This window comes from Lampetra planeri, chromosome 68 (genome assembly GCF_965212315.1).
Source record: "Lampetra planeri chromosome 68, kcLamPlan1.2.h2, whole genome shotgun sequence".
Lineage (NCBI taxonomy): Eukaryota > Metazoa > Chordata > Hyperoartia > Petromyzontiformes > Petromyzontidae > Lampetra > Lampetra planeri.
The window spans coordinates 1,044,064-1,063,935 of record NC_136173.1 but is presented as its reverse complement, the minus strand read 5'-3'; the positions used below and the strand labels follow the sequence as shown (position 1 = coordinate 1,063,935).

At 46.3% G+C, this 19,872-nt stretch overlaps 1 long non-coding RNA gene across 1 annotated transcript; it reads left to right on the top strand.

Annotated features, from left to right (window-relative positions):
- The first annotated feature begins 14,971 nt into the window (after positions 1-14,971).
- On the top strand, positions 14,972-18,986 carry LOC144737335 (uncharacterized). Its single transcript, XR_013588941.1, has 3 exons — positions 14,972-15,323; positions 16,658-18,041; positions 18,234-18,986. It is a non-coding gene; the product is annotated as an uncharacterized LOC144737335 (long non-coding RNA).
- Positions 18,987-19,872: the final 886 nt, after the last annotated feature.

The following is a 19,872-nucleotide window of genomic DNA, read 5'->3' as shown; positions in this document are numbered from 1 at the left end:
CACTACAATCATATTAGGTGGTGTTGGTGGTGGTAATAAAAGGGGGTGGTGGTAGTAGTAGGTGGTGGCGGTAGTAGGTTGTGGTGGTGGTAGTAGTAGTAGGTAGTGGTGGTGGTGGTAGTAGGTGGTGGTAGTAGTAGGTGGTGGTGGTAGTAGTAGGTGGTGGTGTTAGTAGTAGGTGGTGGTGGTGGTGGTGGTTTTAGTAGTAGTAGGTGGTGGTAGTAGCAGCAGCAGTTATTCCTGTTGCTACTGCCAAGAGACAAGGTAGCAACAGCAGTCTCATAGAGAGAGAGAGACTCTGAGAGAGTAGTAGCAGCTGCTACTGCCGCCATAACTCTTGGCACGAACACAGCACGACAAACCCGTTTCAGTTTGTGCTTCTCCTGGTGATGATAACAATCGTGTAGTATGTGTTTTGACGTTCTTTCGCACCGTACGTAGCCAACCGTGCTAATCGGGAGGTGCGGGAGAAGAACAACACAGTGAACACGACACATACCATACATAACAGCAAAGTAAACACGACGTACCGTACATAACAGTAAAGTAAACACAACACGTACTGTACATAAAACATGACACGTACCGTACAAAACACGTACCATACGTAACAGCAAACCCTGTTCCTAATGATGTTTGGTCTTGAGTCTCGCCTACCAGCAGATCTATTGTTCGGCGTACCCCCCGCCACAACCGGAGGAAGGGAGCCAACCCATGGAGCACCTGATGAGGACCCTGCGAGGGGCCCGTGGCCCGGGCCTACCAACAGGGGGAGGCCGCACATCAGCGGCAAGAGCAGGGCGCCTGACCCCGTGTGGAGCCCCCATTCTACTCGATGGGCTCTAAGGTATGGCTGCACACCCCGCTCGTAGGGGCTGGACAGATGGGGAAGCTGACCACCTACTGGCGCGGACCCTGGACCGTGGTGCAGCAGATCTCCCCCTGGACGGTGCTGATCCAGGTCGGGGAGAGGGGCCGAGAGATGGTGGTCGACGTCCGCCAATAAAAACCATGAAGGGCAGCCCCGGCGAGAGAGGCCCCCGCCCTTCGGGTACCCCGAAACCCCGGGATCCCCGCGCCCCCCATACCCGAGGGCTTCGCACCGTATATGGGCTGCGCGGGACCCCAGCCTCCAGGGGGCCCCGGCCCGGCCAGGAGGCGGCGGGGGTGGCGGCCCCTAAACCCCTCTGCCCCTGAGGTTGTTCCCCAGCCCGCGGATGCCGGAGGACAGGAGGAGCCTTTGGAGTGGAGAAGGAGACCGCCGCAGGAGCCTCGGAGAATGGAGCCACCGCCCACGAAACTTGCAACGAGGGCCGGGCGAGTCCCGCGGACTCCGCGGCGCTACCTGGTGGGAGCGGCCCAGGCGAGGTGCTCCAGTCAACCCGGGACGGGGTCGGGCATCTCGGGGGGCTATGTGGTGCCACAGCGATGGAGCACTTCCGCCGGCGCTGTCATCCCCCCGCACCCCTCCACACGAATGCATACACGCCCCCACTAAAACACACACACGCACCCACGTAGGGTCTCGTGGGGGGGGGGGGGGGTCACCTGGTACCATGGGTTTTTACCCGAGCGGCACCTAGTGGGGATGTCCCACGGTTTCCCAGTGCCAGGAGATTGACCAACCCCCTCTTGCGGCCCAGTGAATTGGCTTAAAAATGTATGGGCACGACGAAGCTGGCCGGGCTAACCACAAGGAGACACAGCACAGGGGGATAGGGCCTCGAGGGCAAACACTCAGCGAGCAGCACATAGGAGGTGGGAGGGAATTCCCTGGAATGACTGAAGCTGTGTATCCGCGGAACAGTCACCCCAACCAAACCGGTTGTGGCCGGAGTGGGGAGGATGGGTGCGTAAACAATAGGTGAAGGCGCTCGGGAGGAACTGCTCCAGGCAAGGGCGGGGCATCGGTTTAGAATCGAAGGGTAGGCGCCCGCTTGGCCATGCAGGATAACACCACGTGACCCTGGATTTTTGGATTCCGAGGGCATAAAAGGAGGGAGGGGGAAAACGTTGGGATAGTTCTCCTTCAGCCGTTCAGCTGCCCGGTCCGACTCCCAGCCGCTCGCAGTGTCCGAGCGACGCTGGCGAGTGCTGCTACAACTCGACCCCAGGCAGATACCTCTCGTACCCTCGTCCATCCGACTCCGTACCGCGTCCGTACGACCCCGTGAGTACGTCCACGAGGGGAGAAGTAGAGTGAGGGTACACTCAGGGTTGAATAGGGATAGGCTAGGCGCTGCTCGTTGAGTATTTAATTCGGCCGCACAGGACTTGCTATAGACGCGCCATTAATAAACTTTAGCACAGAGCACCGGCGCCACGTGATATCTGTGTGTGTGGGAGAGTGTCGGCGTGGTGTGTAATTCGAGTGATTCAATAACGGCTCCCGTGTCCGTGCAGCCGCGCGATTAATAAGGTAAGGGAGGGGTGAGTTAAAACCTGTTCGCGTGCGTGTTTACACAGCGCGTTTTACGCAGTGTGTTTACGTAGCGACGATAGCATTTAACGGTGGGACTCGCGTGCATTACGAAATTTACTGCCATCATTGTGCACGCGTGCTCACGCTCCAGCAGCGGATTAAGGCCGACCCACAAGAGGGTGAGTGACGTGCGCCTACGCGGGCACGCGCGTGCACACAGCCACCTCTGCATTAGTGGTGGTGTACGTGGGGAGTGTGTGGGATAACTCCGGGTGGTGGTGAGCCAGCCACTTAGCCATATCCCTCAGAGATGGCGCTGGTGCGGGGGGGGGGCGATCACTCGATCGGCGGGGACCGGCGAGAAGTGGCCGAGGTGGAGGGGGGAGAGGAGGAGGTGGGCGTCAGCCCCCACAGCATTTAAGCTCGCTGCCCTACCGCGGTAGTCGGGGGTACCGAGCGATAGTGGTGTGGCGGCGGTTAGCACTGCGCTACGAAGCTGGCGACCAGAGTGCGACTCCCACTCACGACCACCAACACCCAGTGAGAGCGAGTATCTGAATCTGGCGCTGGGCCTTCCCTAGGTCGACTCGGCCTCAAATGAGTACCTTAGTGTGTGGTGTGCGGCAAACATCGCCACCGGGGAGACGAAGGCGGCCGGGCATAGTGCTGGCCACCCACCCCCTCGTGTGCCGTGCCGGCCTTCAATGGTGCTAGCTAACAACACTTGCCTCTAAAAAGTATATTCAGGGCTATACGGGGGAATCTTTGTCTTTGTATCTCTGTGTGTGTGAGGAAGCTCAGCTGCCTTGCCGAGTAGCGTGTACAGATACATGGCCGCACACACACAGAACAGTACCGCACACTCCGACCCGCATGGCCGCATTGGCACTGAGTGAATTTGCGGTTCGAAGAAATGGGTCACTCACAAATGTGGGCGAGTGATGATCACTCACTCGGCTTGGAGCCAGTGACATGGAAAATCCCTTTCATCGCGTTGGCGTGGGGCAGGAGACAAACCAGTTTGAATGTATGGATGCCACAAGATAATAACAATGATATTATATAACGATGTCGTCTTCGGCCTGAGCTGTTGCGCAACGGTTATCACACCCGACCACTTCTATTCTATTTGGCATTTATAAAGCGCCCTTTGAAGGGCGCTTTAAAATGTAAACCGACGGCATTCAGTGAGGAAGGTGATGGAATGGATGGAGCGACAGGGGCTGGCAATGGAGCTGATGTTGCAGGGGTATAAAGGCAGAATAAGGTAGAATGTCATGGCGAGTGAGGGTATCTGATGGGTGTAGCGTGGATGAGAGGCAGTGGGGGGTATGGGGGACATGCGTGAAGTTGTAAATGGGCATGGATTGAGGATAGGTGGGAGGGTGGTAGGGGCAGAGGTCTGGTGGCCGGAGAGTTGAGCTGATGGAGGAATCTCAGCAGTGTAGGGTTGGGGAAGAGATGTGGCCAGGTGCACACAGAAAGCGAGATGTCGGAGCCGGGTCAGGAATTCGGGTCGGAGGAGGAAGATGACTGTGGCACTGGGAGTAGGTTAAAGGCCGGCGAAGAAACAAGTTGTGGTGGAGGCGGTCCAACATTGGTGGCGAATATGGGAGCCGGTCCCGAAGGCTCCCCCTAGGTCGACTCAACCTTAAAATTAGATTTTTTTTTTGGACGTCATGAGTTAACGTCGGCATTGGGGAGACGCTAGCCACCCACCCCCTCGTGTGCCGTGACAAGCCTACACAGGTGTTTTCTGCTGGACATATGTGACCTACTGCACGCCTGTAACCTACTGGACATCTGTGACCTCCTAAATGTGTGTGAAAAAGAGCTTCAGAGCTCATCGGATTACTCCTGCACTCAAAATCAAGTTTATGATTCTGACGTGCCCCAACAGTCTGTTCAGGCTCATGTAGGTAGAAATAAAATAAAACAAATCACGACGTTTCGATCGCAACACAAGCGATCCTCATCAGGTGGAACACCCACAGCAAAAAAGGCTACATGGGAGATATTTTTCTCATACACACAAATGTTCGTTCGTACCGTACGTAGCCAACCGTGCTAATCGGAGGGTGTGGGCGGAAAGACAACAAACTAAACACAAAAAGCAGTTCTATAGAAATTAGTTTTCAATTTAGCATCGTGTTGTAGTGTATAGTGTAGTGTATTGTAGTGTATCGCGTCATCTGTAGTGTATAGTGTCGTTTGTAGTAGTGTAATGTACAGTGTATTGTAGTGTAAAGTAGCGTAAAGTGCAGTGTAGTGGATAGTAGTGTGTGTAGTGTATAGTGTAGTGTATAGCGATATATGTATGTTGAACATGTTTCGAACCGTATGTAGCCAAGGGTGCAGATGAAAGGACAACAAACACAACAACAAGCAGTTCTAAATAAATTAGTTTTCATTTTAGTATAGTAGTGTATTGTAGTTCGAGGGCAGTGGATCTTTGTCTTCATGTGTCCAGATTTGTTGAAACTTTGCTGACACCATCTACACATTTGGGGTGCGTTTTGTTTTCCTGAACATCTTATGACATGGAGAAAATGGGGATTCGGAATTTTATTATTATTTAATTGTTATGTTATTATTGTGCTTGGTTAACCAGAAACATCTCACCGAGACCTTTTTAAAGGAGAGTCCTCTCCAAATGTAATTTTATTAATAGGGGGTGACGTCCATTGACGTCGCTGTGACGTCGCTGTGACGTCACTGTGATGTCCCTGTAATGTTGCTCTGTGATCCAAATTGAGTAATTTTACAGTAATTGAGATGTTTGGCCATTACCAGTTACATTGTATGGGGAGGGGAGGGGGTGAGTTAGAGCTAAGGAACACGGTGGAAACCCATCCAGAACAGGGGAATAACACACGAACTCCACTCACTACTCTCTGTTTATAGAACAAGGGTAGAAGATACAAACGCCACTCACTCACTCTCTGCAGTACAGGGCTAGAACACACACACTCCACTCACTTTGTAGAACAGGGGTAGAACACACAAACTCCACTAACTCACTCTGTAGAACAGGAGTAGAACACACAAACTCCACTCACTCTGTAGAACAGGGGAAGGACACACAAACTCCACTCACTCACTCTGTAGAACAGGGGTAGAATACACAAACTCCACTCACTCACTTTGTAGAACAGGGGTAGATCACACAAACTCCACTCACCATGTAGGACAGGGGAAGGACACACAAACTCCACTCACTCACTCTGTAGAACAGGGGTAGAACACACAAACTCCACACACTCACTCTGTAGAACAGGGGTAGAACACACAACCTCCACTCACTCACTCTGTAGGACAGGGGAAGGACACACAAACTCCACTCACTCACTCTGCAGAACAGGGGTAAAACACACAAACTCCACTCACTTACTCTGTAGAACAGGGGGAGATCACACAAACTCCACTCACTTACTCTGTAGAACAGGGCTAGAAAACACAAACTCCACTCACTCACTCTGTAGAACAGGAGTAGTACACACAAACTTCACTCACTCACTTTGTACAGCAGGGGTAGAACACACAAACTCCACTCACTCACTCTGTAGAACAGGGGTAGAACACACAAACTCCACTCACTCACTCTGTAGAACAGGAGTAGAACACACAAAAGCCACTCACTCTGTAGAACAGGAGTAGAACACACAAACTCCACTCACTCACTCTGTAGAACAGGAGAAGAACACACAAACGCGACACACTCACACTCTATCTGTAGGAAAGGGGTAGAACACAAACTCCACTCACTGCGATTCAGGGGTGATCTTGGTGAAGCAGGGAGTCGGCCAGACCCTGACAGCGAGGGCGTGGAGGGGTGCAACGAGGGGAGCTCCCGAGGGACATCAGCGAGCCTGGGAGGTGATTTGCCCCGTTTAGCCGCCTGGAGCTGAGCCCAAGCAGACAGCAGAGAATGAATAATTCAGGGTGACAGACGGTTGGGCGAGACGGGGCCATTAAAAGTCGCGATTGCCGCGCGATTTTTCAGCGCTTTGTTTTTTTTTACAGGAGGTCATCATCACGGTGGCTAGGAGATGTTAACTACCTCTCCTAGTATACAGAAGGTCGTGGGTTCGATCCTGACACGTGGTGATGGGTCATAAAAACGAATGAGATTCGCTCCAGGGGTTGGGGGGGGCGGGCAGCCAATTCACGGATTATCCTATGGATAGACTCCACTCCGCGACCTTGGCTGTAAAGCGAGGTATGGACACCAATGCCTCGTATTAAAAAAATAATAGGGTTTTACCCTTTCTGGCAATAAAACGGGATGTGTTAAGATGTTCAAACACCAAATAGATGCCTTATGTAAGGAATCAAGTCTGCATTCACCACACGTACTTGTGCTCTGATAATTATGAGAGCACGTTTGTTTGCTTATTCACCACAAATACCGTGTGTGCGGTTAATGCAGTACTTCATTCCTTGGAAAAGGTTTCTATTTTGTGGTTGAACAGCTTAAATAACCTGGTTTGATTTCCAGAAAGGGTAAAACCTATCATTTATTTTCATACTTTGATTCTGGAGAAAAAGGTATCATTTAGTAGCTGCTCACCCCGAGCTATAAATCCTCTGATGGTGGCATTGTCCTTGTGCTGCTCGCGTTTCGGCGTCGTTCTGTGGTCTGACACTGGTGAGACGAGGCCCTAAATACGGATATTGTTGGTGTAAGCCAATCGGTTTCAAAGACAATGGATAAATATTCTCACAGCATGTTTGTTAGAATGTTCACCACAAGTAAGTGGGTTAAGGCAGTACTTTATTCCTTGCTAAAGGTTGCTATTTGGTGTGTGAACATTTTAACACCGCCTGTTTTATTTCCAGAAAGGGTAAACGCCTATTCCTATTCTCACACGCTTTTATTTAACTCACTCCGTCTGTTGTGTCCCCAACTCTGTCTGTTGTCGTATCCTCAAATCTTGTAACTCAATTTTAACCCTCTTCCCAATGTGGTATCGACTGCAAACTCGGTATGCATATGTCATACCGATGACAATACTATATTCTATCATTAAAAAAAATATTTTTAAACATTCTTTTTTATATGTTATGTTTCGCCTTGGGTCTAATTGTCCACGCTCAACTGACATTGGCTGTAAATCACCACGGCCCCTTACGTTATTGGCAAGCTTCGGGGCCACTTCCTGGAGTTCTGCCATTACTCGTACGGTACATTTCATTAAAGCGTGTTTTTACAAAAGTATATTTACATATTACTTATTTTTTTTCATAAAGACAGGTTTGTTCGTGTCTTTGAAAGTTCGTAAGTCGAGTGGTTCGCCAGGCGCGGCCATTTATTTATTTCTTTCCAGCGATTTTTTAAATAACGCGTTCGATTCGTGTCGCACTTCATATTGCCTCGCCAAAAGTGTCAGATCGGAGGACGCCAAAAGGCGAACAGCTACGAAGACAACGCAAGTATAAGAGCGTTCAGAGCTCGGGACGAGCAGCTCAACCTACTTCGTTCCATTGGCCTAGCACTGTTCTCCGGTGTGATGCTGGTAGTGCAGAGACGAGGTCATACAAAAGTCTGTGGTGTAGGCCAATCAGTTTAAAAGCCAATGCATATGCATTATAGTCAGAGCATGTTTGTTCTCATGTTCTTCACAAGTACTGTGTGTGGTTAATGCAGACTTGGGGGCCGTCCATAAATGACGTCACGCGATTTTGGACGAATTTTGACCCCCCCCCCCCTCGTCACACGGCGTCACAAAAAGTCAGACCCCCCCTTTAAATATGACGTCACAAAGCTCTGCCCCCCTCCCCCAAAACCATATTTCCATTTTGAAAATAAAACATGCTGGAATAAACCAGCAAATATTCCAAAAAAACTAAACATATTAGAACGCTGTGTGCAAAAATCACAATGTGGTGCAAGCCAACAACAACAACCATAAGACAATTTAGATTAACCATATGTTTTCGAATCACCAAAACAAAGCTATAAAAACAATGTAACAACAGTAATCATAGCAACTGTGATTTAAATTGAACAATAAACGATATACATAACACGTACGACCAAACCTGCAGCCATAGCTGGCAGCATGACACTCCCAGTGTATGATGTGTGAGTGAGTCAGTGGTAGTGTGAGTGAGTGTATGATGTGTGAGTGAGTCAGTGGTAGTGTGAGTGAGTGTATGATGTGTGAGTGAGCGTATGATGAGTGAGTCAGTGTATGATGTGTGAGTGAGTCAGCGTATGATGAGTGAGTGAGTCAGTGTATGATGTGAGAGTGAGTCAGCGGCAGCGTGAGTGAGTGTATGATGTGCGAGTCAGTGTATGATGTGTTAGTCAGCGCATGATGAGTGAGTCAGTGTATGATGAGTGAGTCAGCGCATGATGAGTGAGTCAGTGTATGATGAGTGAGTCAGCGTATGATGAGTGAGTCAGTGTATGATGTGTGAGCAAGTCAGCGGCAGTGTGAGTGAGTGTATGATGTGCGAGTGAGACAGCGCACGATGAGTGAACCTGTGTATGATGAGTGAATGAGTGGTGGTGAGACAAGGCTATAAATAAGTCTCTGGTGTAAGACAATCAGTTTCATAGACAATTCATGTAACATTATAATTATTGTCATCATTAGTGCTGTGTGTGGTTAATGCAGACTTTATTCCCTTGCAATAGGCGTATTAGCTGGTGTTTTAACATCTTAACAACAACTCCTGCGTTACTGCCAGAAAGGGTAAAACCGATTGTTATTTTTTTACATCAAATAGAGAATAGTAATAATGTAATTACAATAATAACACCTCTTACACACTGCGGAATGAGGAGGAAATGGCACCAATTGGATTTTACGAGCGGCTGTTCCCCAAATCCGTCCCGATTGTCTTTTACGACTCTCAGAACCCTCGCAGGGATCGATAGCCAATTAAAGAGCGCGAGAGAGAAAGAGAGAGAGTTTATTTAGCAGTCGCTGTGGGTCTGGTTCACGCTTAAATGATGGCGGGAGTTGTGTCAATGTCGTTTGTGTGTGTACAGCAAGGCCGTAATTATAATATATATTGGGGGGGACACATCCCCCCTAATATTCAAATATGCTTAAAATGTCCCCCCCAATATATTGCTATAAAATATATTTCTGTTTATATGATTGTGTTTATGGTTGTACTTTATAAATCCCTCATTTCTGCCATTACATACAATGAAACAAGAAAAGGTGAAAAAGAAAAATCAGAGCAATGTAATAAATACAATACACTATTAGACATTATTGTAAAAAAAAAATCCATCCTATATGTGTTAGTGATTTTTTTTTACATTCTAGGCAGGAAATGAGTTTTCAAATTTAGACTTTTTCTGGGGGGGGGGGGGGGCCCAGACCCCTTGGAAGATTTGGTCCCCCCCAATGTTAACTCCATGGCTACTGCCTTGATGTACAGTGATGAATATGGGCGCAACAATGGCTAGATGTTAACTACCTTGCCTGGTATACAGGGGTTGTGGGTTCGATCCCGACCCTGACGATGCCTGCTTCTTCATATTCGGAGTTTGCGTGTCTCTCTTTCCCTCTCTCTACGTAGTCGCGTGGATTTTTCTCCAGATCCTCCGGGTTTTCCCTCCAAAATGTTGAATCGACATCACGCGTTTAGAGTATTTGGCTGCGATTGCATTTCCACGTGATAAGCCACTTCGCTGAGCAATGATTTGTGGCCAGATCGCTCATTGTGCCTTACCTGATAAAAAATAAAAATAGCTTAGAAATAGCGAGCGAGCCATCAGTGGCGAGTGATAACTAAAGCAGTCCTTAGTCACGATTATTATCAGAGGATCGTGTTTGTATTCTCTTTCTGCTGTTCTGCATGGGGGTTTCTCTGGGTTTCCCTGATTAGGCTAGCACACAAACACACTCACACGGTGTAACTGCTTCATAAGATGTTTTTTGGGGTTACATCGCGTGAGTATAACTGCGTGAGTAAACCCGCCACCACGCAGCACATGTGGATGTAATTACCAGCGAAACGTCGTGGGTTTACTATCCAACACACCGGTGTGCTGAACTAGTAACCAATTGTCACGTTTCGTTTACGTGACAAATCTTACTGGTTAGCTGTGTCGGGTAATGGCGAGTTTACGACACATTTATAATTACGCGATCTAGCCCACAAAAATCGTTATTATTATTAATATTGGTTGCTAAAACCTACTGCGTGTCAAACTGAGTGTAACTGGTATTGGCCAAAACATCCCAATACTGATAATTTCCCTACAAAATTACTAAATTGGGATTACACAGCAGTGACATCGCTCCCTCCTGCAATAACCTTACAGGACCCTCCTGGAAAATAGTCTTGAGTGAGACTTTCCTGGGTTTGGAAGTGTAACAAAATACATCTTCTTTCGTATGCCTGCTGATCGACATTTAAATGCAGAGTAACAGCTATAATGTCACATTCACGTGGTGAACCCAGATAATAACCGCGTCAGGAGTAGTAGCGGAGTAGTGGTGTATCATCATCATCGCTGTGATGTCTCCTTCCTATTTGTGGATCGGGGCATTGCGTCATTACACCCTGTACTAACTACGGTGTCTGTTTTGGATGATCACAGTTCCACACCATTACTACCGGAGAGTTTTCCATTTTCCATTTGTGCAACATCAGAGTATCCGCATCTGCTGCTGCCATGGTTTGTGCAGCGGATGATGCGGTTTAGAGAAGACCGAACCCCAGGAGATCTTCTGCGTTGCCTCTTCCACAACGTGGCGGTGTTTGTTTGAGAGTTCCATTGCACTCCGTTCAGCACTCCAAGCGTCATCGGGGTTGAACTCGTCTCAATTCCCCACACGCTCACGTCGCTGACAGCATCGTCCATCCTTTCGTTATCCGCCTCCTCTCAACCTTCGCTTTCACCTCCCTGTACACGAACCACTTCGTGTCGCGCATAAATGAATGCACTGTACTGCGGGGCATAACATATTTTACTTACGTGCGGTATTGATTGGTAATTTGAGAAAGTTACTTTGATTTACGTCGTTTCGATATTTGTCGTCGCGTCTTTCAGGATCGCATCCCCGACGCACAACGGGGTATCGCTGTACACAGGCTCTTCTACTTACGAACGAGTTAGGTTCCAGAGGTCTGTGTTCGTAAGTCCCAACTTCATTCCCGTCGATTCCAAACGTGTTGTACGGCATGTACACTAAACACGGGAAATGGCTTTAAAAGCTGTATAATCTCCTGTAGATGTAGACGCCACTGGTTCTTCACGTTCTACAGATGTAGATGCCAATGGTTCTTTATATTCTGCAGATGTAGATACCACTGGTTCTTCACGTCTTACAGATGTAGATGCCAATGGTTCTTCATATTCTGCAGATGTAGATGCCACTGGTTCTTCACGTTTTGCAGATGTAGATGTCACTGGTTCTTCACGTTCTGCAGATGTAGATGCCACTGGTTCTTCACGTTCTGCAGATGTAGATGCCACTGGTTTTTCACGTTCTGCAGATGTAGAGGCCACTGGTGCTTCACGTTCTGCAGATTTAGACGCCACTGGTTCTTCACGTTCTGCAGATGTAGATGCCATTGGTTATTCATGTTTTGCAGATGTAGATGCCACTGGTTCTTTGTGTTCTGCAGATGTAGATGCCACTGGTTCTTCACGTCCTGCAGATGTAGACGCTACTGATTTTTCACGTTCTGCAGATGTAGATGCCAACAGTTCTTCACGTTCTGCAGATGTAGATGCCACTGGTTCTTCACGTTCTGCAGATGTAGATGCCACTGGTGCTTCACGTTCTGCAGATTTATACGCCACTGGTTCTTCACGTTCTGCAGATGTAGATCCCATTGCTTATTCATGTTTTGCAGATGTAGATGCCACTGGTTCTTCGTGTTCTGCAGATGTAGATGCCACTGGTTCTTTACGTCCTGCAGATGTAGACGCTACTGATTTTTCACGTTCTGCAGATGTAGATGCCAACAGTTCTTCACGTTCTGCAGATGTAGATGCCACTGGTTCTTCACGTTCTGCAGATGTAGATGCCACTGGTTCTTCGCGTTCTACAGATGTAGATGCCACTGGTTCTTCACGTTCTGCAGATGTAGATGCCACTGGTTCTTCACGTTCTGCAGATGTAGATGCCATTGGTTCTTCACGTTCTGCAGATGTAGATGCCACTGGCTCTTCACGTTCTGCAGATGTAGATGCCACTGGCTCTTCACGTTCTGCAGATGTAGATGCCACTGGTTCTTCACGTTCTGCAGATGTAGATGTCACTGGTTTACACCATTGGAGCCTCATTTGCCAGTAAAAAATATGATAATTTTTTTTTACCCTTCTATCTGGCAACAAAACTGACACCTTTTTTACAAGGAGTCATGTTTGCATAGACCACAATACGTGCAGCCATAATGCAAACAAAAAACATAACTCTGATAATATATGCACTGTCCTTGAAGTTGATTGGTCCACGCCCGAGACAGCTTTCCTTAGAGCCTAGACTCACATGGGTTGGACCAGATGACGCCAAAAGGCGCACAACTCAAAGACAATGCACCATCAGAGTATGAGAGCTCGGGGTAAGCATTTACATCATTGGAACCTCATTTGCCAGTAAATAATATGATAAATGGGTTTTACCCTTCTATCTGGCAACAAAACTGACACATTTTTTACAAGGAGTCATGTTTGCATAGACCACAATACCTGCAGCCATAATGCAAAAATAACATAACTCTGATAATATTTGCACTGTCCTTGAAGTTGATTGGTCCACACCCGAGACAGCTTTCCTGGCAAATGAGGTTCCAATGGTGTAAATGCTTACCCCAAACTCTCATACTCTGATGGTGCATTGTCTTTGAGTTGTGCGCCTTTTGGCGTCATCTGGTCCAACCCATGTGAGACTAGGCTCTAAGGAAAAGCTGTCTCGGGTGTGGACCAATCAACTTCAAGGACAGTGCATATATTATCAGAGTTATGTTATTTTTGCATTATGGCTGCAGGTATTGTGGTCTATGCAAACATGACTCCTTGTAAAAAAAGGTGTCAGTTTTGTTGCCAGATAGAAGGGTAAAAAAACAATTATCATGTCACTGGTTCTTCACGTTCTGCAGGTGTAGATGCCCACACCACCACGTGTCTGCTGCCCTCTCGTGGTGGTCGGTGGTGGTAGACAAATGATGCACAGTTGCATGAAGGCAGTTTGGGGGTTATTCTTTGGTTCTTTGGGTAAAGTCACGTATAAAGATAAAATAATAAATTAAATACTAGCATACGACGTTTCGATTGCAACACAAGCAATCATCATCAGGTATAAATTAAATAGAAACACAAATCTATTAATGTATACTTAGAAATGTAATGTAATACAACAGAGAGTCGGATAACATAACAGTCAACACCCTATCTGGTTGATTACGTTCTTCCTGAGAATGCTAAATTTGAGAGAGAGATTAAACACAGAACCAGAAACATAGACAGACATATAAGCAGACATATAAGCAGACAGATATCACAGAGATACATAGAGAGAGAGCAAACATAGGCACAAAAAGAAACTACGCCTCTGGGTCGAGGCCTTAAATAGAGAAAGGGGGGGCGGGGGCGGGGAGAGAGGGAGGGGTTAGAGAAATTAGCATGTCCATGAGTGTAAACGGTGAGTGGCAAGGTGTAAAAAGCTTGAGAGAGGGGGGCAGGGGCGGAGAGAGAGGGGTTAGAGAAATTAGCATGTCAATGAGTAGCACGATGAGTGGTACGGTACGAAAGCTTGAAAAAATTAGGAGGCAGGGAGAGAGGCACACTAAATTAACTAACCTAGCAAAAATTTCGAAATGTAATGCAATGCAACACAGAGGGTCGGTCAACACACAATTAACGCATAGCCTGGTTGATTACGTTCTTCCAAAGATTGCTAAATTAGAAGTTAAGTGTGAAATTTGAAAAAACACAGACACGAAGACCGATACACAAGCAGAGAGAGACAACGAAAAAACCAGAGAGAGAGAGAAAAAAAAAACTTTAAATTTCCCCGTAGAAGTGGTTCAAACTTAATTTGGAGCTTTCGTGACTGAACCAAAGAATAATTCCTGCAGTCACGAAAGCTCCAAATTAAGTTTGGGGGTTGTTTAAACAACAGGCGTCAACCACCCTGGCCAGCACGTGTTTACGTGTGTGTGTGTATTGTCTGTTGAACTTCTTTCGCACCGTATGTAGCCAACCGTGCTCATCGGAGGAGCGGGGAAAGGACAACAGACTGTGTCAATCTAGTACAGTGGTGTATTGTACAGTAGCGTAGTGTATAGCAGTGTAGTGTGTCGTGTATTGTAGTGTATAGCATTGTGTAGTGTATAGTAGTGGAGTGTATCGTAGTGTATAGCAGAGGTGTGGACTCGAGTCATGTGACTTGGACTCGAGTCAGACTCGAGTCATGAATTTGATGACTTCAGACTCGACTCGACAAAATGTACAAAGACTGGCAACTCGACTTGGACTTTAACATCAATGACTCGTGACTTCACTTGGACTTGCGCCTTTTGACTCGAGAAGACTTGCTACTTCCCATGAAAACTGGGGGAAAAAATGTTCACACGGCGGCGCCGCTCTCAGTTTATCTGCATCTGTGAAAAAAATGTGCACCACCTGTATGCATGCAGAGAGCACGCGCGCTGCCTGCACGACATCCAATCACTGTAGTCCCACGTTGTTTTGATTGGACAGCATCTAAGCAGGCACATTGCAAGACAACCAATGAAGCGCAACAAGCAACAACGCGCCAGTTGGCAAAATGATACCGAAGATAGTTTCGTTTGGCTATAAAAATTACAATGTAGTCGACAAAAAACGAGTTGCAATTTGCAAAACATGCGGGTCGAAGATTACAGACGGTGCTGCCACAACGTCTAACTTTGTTCGACACCTGAAGTTGCACAAAGAAAGGTAAGTTTTGAACGAATGCTAAGCACCTTATCGGATGTACCGTAAATTACTAGCTGCTGCATATTTACTGTATCAACGAGACAGTAAACGCACGTCTCCCTTGCTGGTTAATGCTTACAAAAATAGGGATTTTTGAACCCCGATTATATGAGGTACATGAGTGTAGCACACTCAGATGGAAAACCTCTTCAACATCATGTCAACGTCCGTTTTAAAGTATCATTTCTACCTTGCTGCTAGACGGATAAACACAAATGTATATCTCAGTCTCTCCAACACACATGAGACAAAAACAGGCCTTCCAGTTTTATTCTTTCAATCGTTCAGTTTCAGAGTGGCTGGTGTGCTGCCTCATTGAGGTCGTTTATGTAATTTTGGTTAATCACAACTAAGCTGAACTGTCTCTGAAGACATAAACTATCACAATTAAACAATGAATGAGGCAGCAGTAGACCTGCAATTGCTGTGTGATGCAGCAAGGCACCATGGAATCTGGTGTGCAGGAGAGAGTGAACTATAAAGCAGGGGTTCCCAAACTTTACCATGACAAGGCCCCCCATATACCAGTAGATTCCAGCCAAGGCCCCCCTGACATGGGCCGTGCCACACTCTTTTTTCTGTGCACCTCCTTTCACAACTCGATGGAGTTGGTGCATCCCTAAACCCATCCAAGTACAACAGGAAACATAGTAAGACATATACACTGTAAAGAGGAAAATGATGACACAGTCACAGAAGATCCACCATTAGCCTTCCCTTTTCATATCATGCCCAAACAGCAGGCAGCGCATGGACATAGCGTGCTACCGTAGTCTAGGTCTGTGAGGCAGCGCACCACTAGGATATATACAGTATATAATAAAATAATAACGATTATAGTAGTAATGTTCAGAGATGCAATAGATTATTATAGTGCAGTTCTTAACTAATGGGGATATTGTTTAGCTTATTTTTGGTTTAATTTGGTTTATTTTACTTATTTAATTTATTCAATTATTTTGTTTTGCTATACTTTTCATGCCAACTTGCCATGGCCCCCCTAGCACCCCCTCGCGGCACCCAGGGGTCCCCGTCCCCACTTTGAAAACCACTGCTATAAAGCATATGACTTCAGTTTCTTGAGGGAAAGGGCTTTCTTATGACTTTTGAAGCAGTGAAAATATTCTTAATATTGCATACACTGAAACTGAAATGTATTATCGTATACCGTAGTGTACAATAGACAATGAATATTAACACAACAACATTGATATGAGTAAAGAGTAGTTTCAAATACAACATGTGTAGCTATAAGGGATTTTCTGACATCTGTTTCATATTCTTTTCTGTTACAGGTATGAAGAATACCAGATGAACAAAAGCATCGTAGATGAACCACAACAGCCTTCAATCTCACAATTCCTGGACACTCGTGTAGGGCGTTACAGCATGAGCCACCCACAGCAGAAGGCCATCTCCAATGCGATACTGTCTGACTTGATTATTGATTGCAATTTTCCTCTATCTATTGTGGAAAATAAGAGCTTTCGTCACTTTCTGGCTGTGCTGGACAGCAAGTATACCCCAGTCTGTCGCCGAACGCTGACCACAAAAACAGAGAGCCTTGCGGAGGAGAGACGTTCAAAGTTAAAAACTCAATTGAGCAACACTGACCATGTTTCAGTCACTGTGGACATTTGGTCTGATCGAAAGATGAGGGGATTCCTTGGTGTCACTGTGCACTGGATGGAGAGAGATGCAGAGAGGGTACAGCTAAAGACAAATCTCTTGGCCTGCAACCGCTTCAAAGGCTCTCACACAGCGGAGCGCATCTGTGACCAATTTGAGGCAATATGTGATGAATACAACATCAAAGCTAAATTGGACTATATCATTAGTGACAATGCTGCTAACATGCGCAAGGCATTTACGGTACGCTTCCCCAGCGAACAGGAGGAAGATGATGATGCTGGAGATAATCTTGATGATCCTGAGCTATGGCATGACTTAACCCTAGAAGACCAGCAAACCGTCGATGCTGCTATGGCAAAGAAACAGCGCCTGCAGTGTTTTGCACACACATTGCAGCTGGTGGTGGGAGACGGTTTGAAAGAAACAAAAGCGGCATGTCCTTCTCTCTCCAAGTTATCAAAACTTAGCTGCCTGCTCCACACAAGCACAACGTTTAAAGACATATTCGATGGTGAATTTGGGGAGCACAGAGGCATCCCTGCTGCAGTGAGCACGAGGTGGAATTCTACACTGCGGCAGGTGAAAGCAGTCCTTCATTGTGATCAGCAAAAGCTCTGCGCAGTTCTTGAGAAGGCCGGGCATAAAGAACTGTCATTCACACTACGAGAGTGGAATCTGCTGAAGGAGTTGGTGGACATCTTGAAACCGTTCGGAGAAGCAACTGATTTGACACGGGGAGAAAGTCATTACAATCAGTGCAGTTGTTCCATCCGTCTTGTCCCTCAATCACCATCTTGAGAAGCTGAAGCCTCAAGTTCGTTTCCTGAGCGGCCTGGTCAGAGGTCTGCAGGCATCCCTGGAAAAAAGATTTCTTGGGATCTTCATTAATGTGAAAATGGACCAGTCTCAAGAAGGGATCACTGCCCCCTTTTCAGACAGTCTACCTGAAAGCAGCTGCCTTGGATCCAGCCTTTTGTCTGCTGTGGATTGAGCCCCATGTGCTGGTCAACCGTGACATCAAGGCAGAGGTGGCACAACGAGTTAAAGGTAAATCTTATTGACTTGCAATGCAACTTAAATGCAACGTAAAATAATTTGATCCTAATCTGATCTAGGATCTAATGTGATATTAATCTGACTTTAACAATAATAACAATTTTCAGTCTTGCACAGTATCATCAACATCAGTAATGGTAATAAGAGCTCTTTTGTTTCTGCTGTTGTGACACGTTTTTTTAGAATTGATCCTGAAAGATGCTGCAGAGACGGAGCAACCTGTGCCTGTGCCGGTGCCTGCTGAAGAAGAACTAGAGGACATGGAAGGAGAAGGGCTGTTTGCTGCATACCATAAGAGGCAGAAAAGGGATGTTGGGACCCCACCAGCAGTACAGCTAAGTCACTACATTGACATGGCAGAAGGACAGAATGCCCTTTTGTTCTGGGCACTGAACAGTAAGACTCTTCCTTCACTCTTTCAAGTAGCCATCCGAGTCTTGGCAGTGCCTGCTTCTAGTGCTCCAGTGGAGCGAGTTTTCGGCCATGGTGGCATCATTCTGCGTCCCCATCGTGCACAAATGACTGACAGACTTTTGGCCAATTTGATCTTTTGCAAATGCAATGCAGTGTAGGGGCCTCCCTCCACCTGTCCACAGCACGCATGCGCACACACACTCACTCTCTGCTCATCACCTGTCCACACAGCTCTCTCTCTCTCTCATACACACCAGTCTCTATGGAGGCATTCCAATTATATTATCAGGTTGGTCCAGTTTTTCAGAAGTGATAATTTTGAGGAGTGAGGATTTTATTGATGACATGTTTAAAAACGTTTAGGCTAAAAGAACCCATGTCTATTTGAAAGTTAAACTGTTTTGCAATATGAGGTCAATGCAATACAGGACTGAAGCTGCTGTGCATTGTTCTAGTGCAATATGCTGTTGAAATAAGAGCATTTTTTGTGAAAATTAAATTTTCTGTTTTTTACTGTGTTTAATTAATGTCATTGTATAAAAAGAGGTTTAAATAAATACAAATCTTACAGACATACATGATTTGTATAAATTTAATTTCTGTGCTAAGAGGACTTGAAATGACTCGAAACTAAAATGGTAGGACTTTGGACTCGACTTGAGACTTGCAGGCTTCGACTTCTGACTCGACTTGGGACTTGCCTGCCTCATCTTTGACTCGACTTGACTCGGGACTCGAGAGCAAAGACTTGAGACTTACTTGTGACTTGCATAACAATGACTTTGTCCCACCTCTGCCTGCATAGCATTGTGTAGTGTACAGTAGTGTAGTGTATAGTAGTGTAAAAAAGTTTAGGCTAAAAGAACCCATGTCTATTTGAAAGTTAAACTGTTTTGCAATATGAGGTCAATGCAATACAGGACTGAAGCTGTTGTGCATTGTTCTAGTGCAATATGCTGTTGAAATAAGAGCATTTTTTGTGAAAATAAAATTTTCTGTTTTTTACTGTGTTTGATTAATGTCATTGTATAAAAAGAGGTTTAAATAAATACAAATCTTACAGACATACATGATTTATATGAATTTAATTTCTGTGCTAAGAGGACTTGAAATGACTCGAAACTAAAATGGTAGGACTTTGGCCTCGACTTGAGACTTGCAGGCTTTGACTTCTGACTCGACTTGGGACTTGCCTCATCTTTGACTCGACTTGACTCGGGACTCGAGAGCAAAGACTTGAGACTTACTTGTGACTTGCATAACAATGACTTTGTCCCTCCTCTGGCTGTATAGCATTGTGTAGTGTACAGTAGTGTAGTGTATAGTAGTGTATAGCATTGTGTAGAGTATAGTAGTGTATAGCATTGTGTAGTGTATAGCATTGTGTAGTGTATAGTAGTGTATAGCA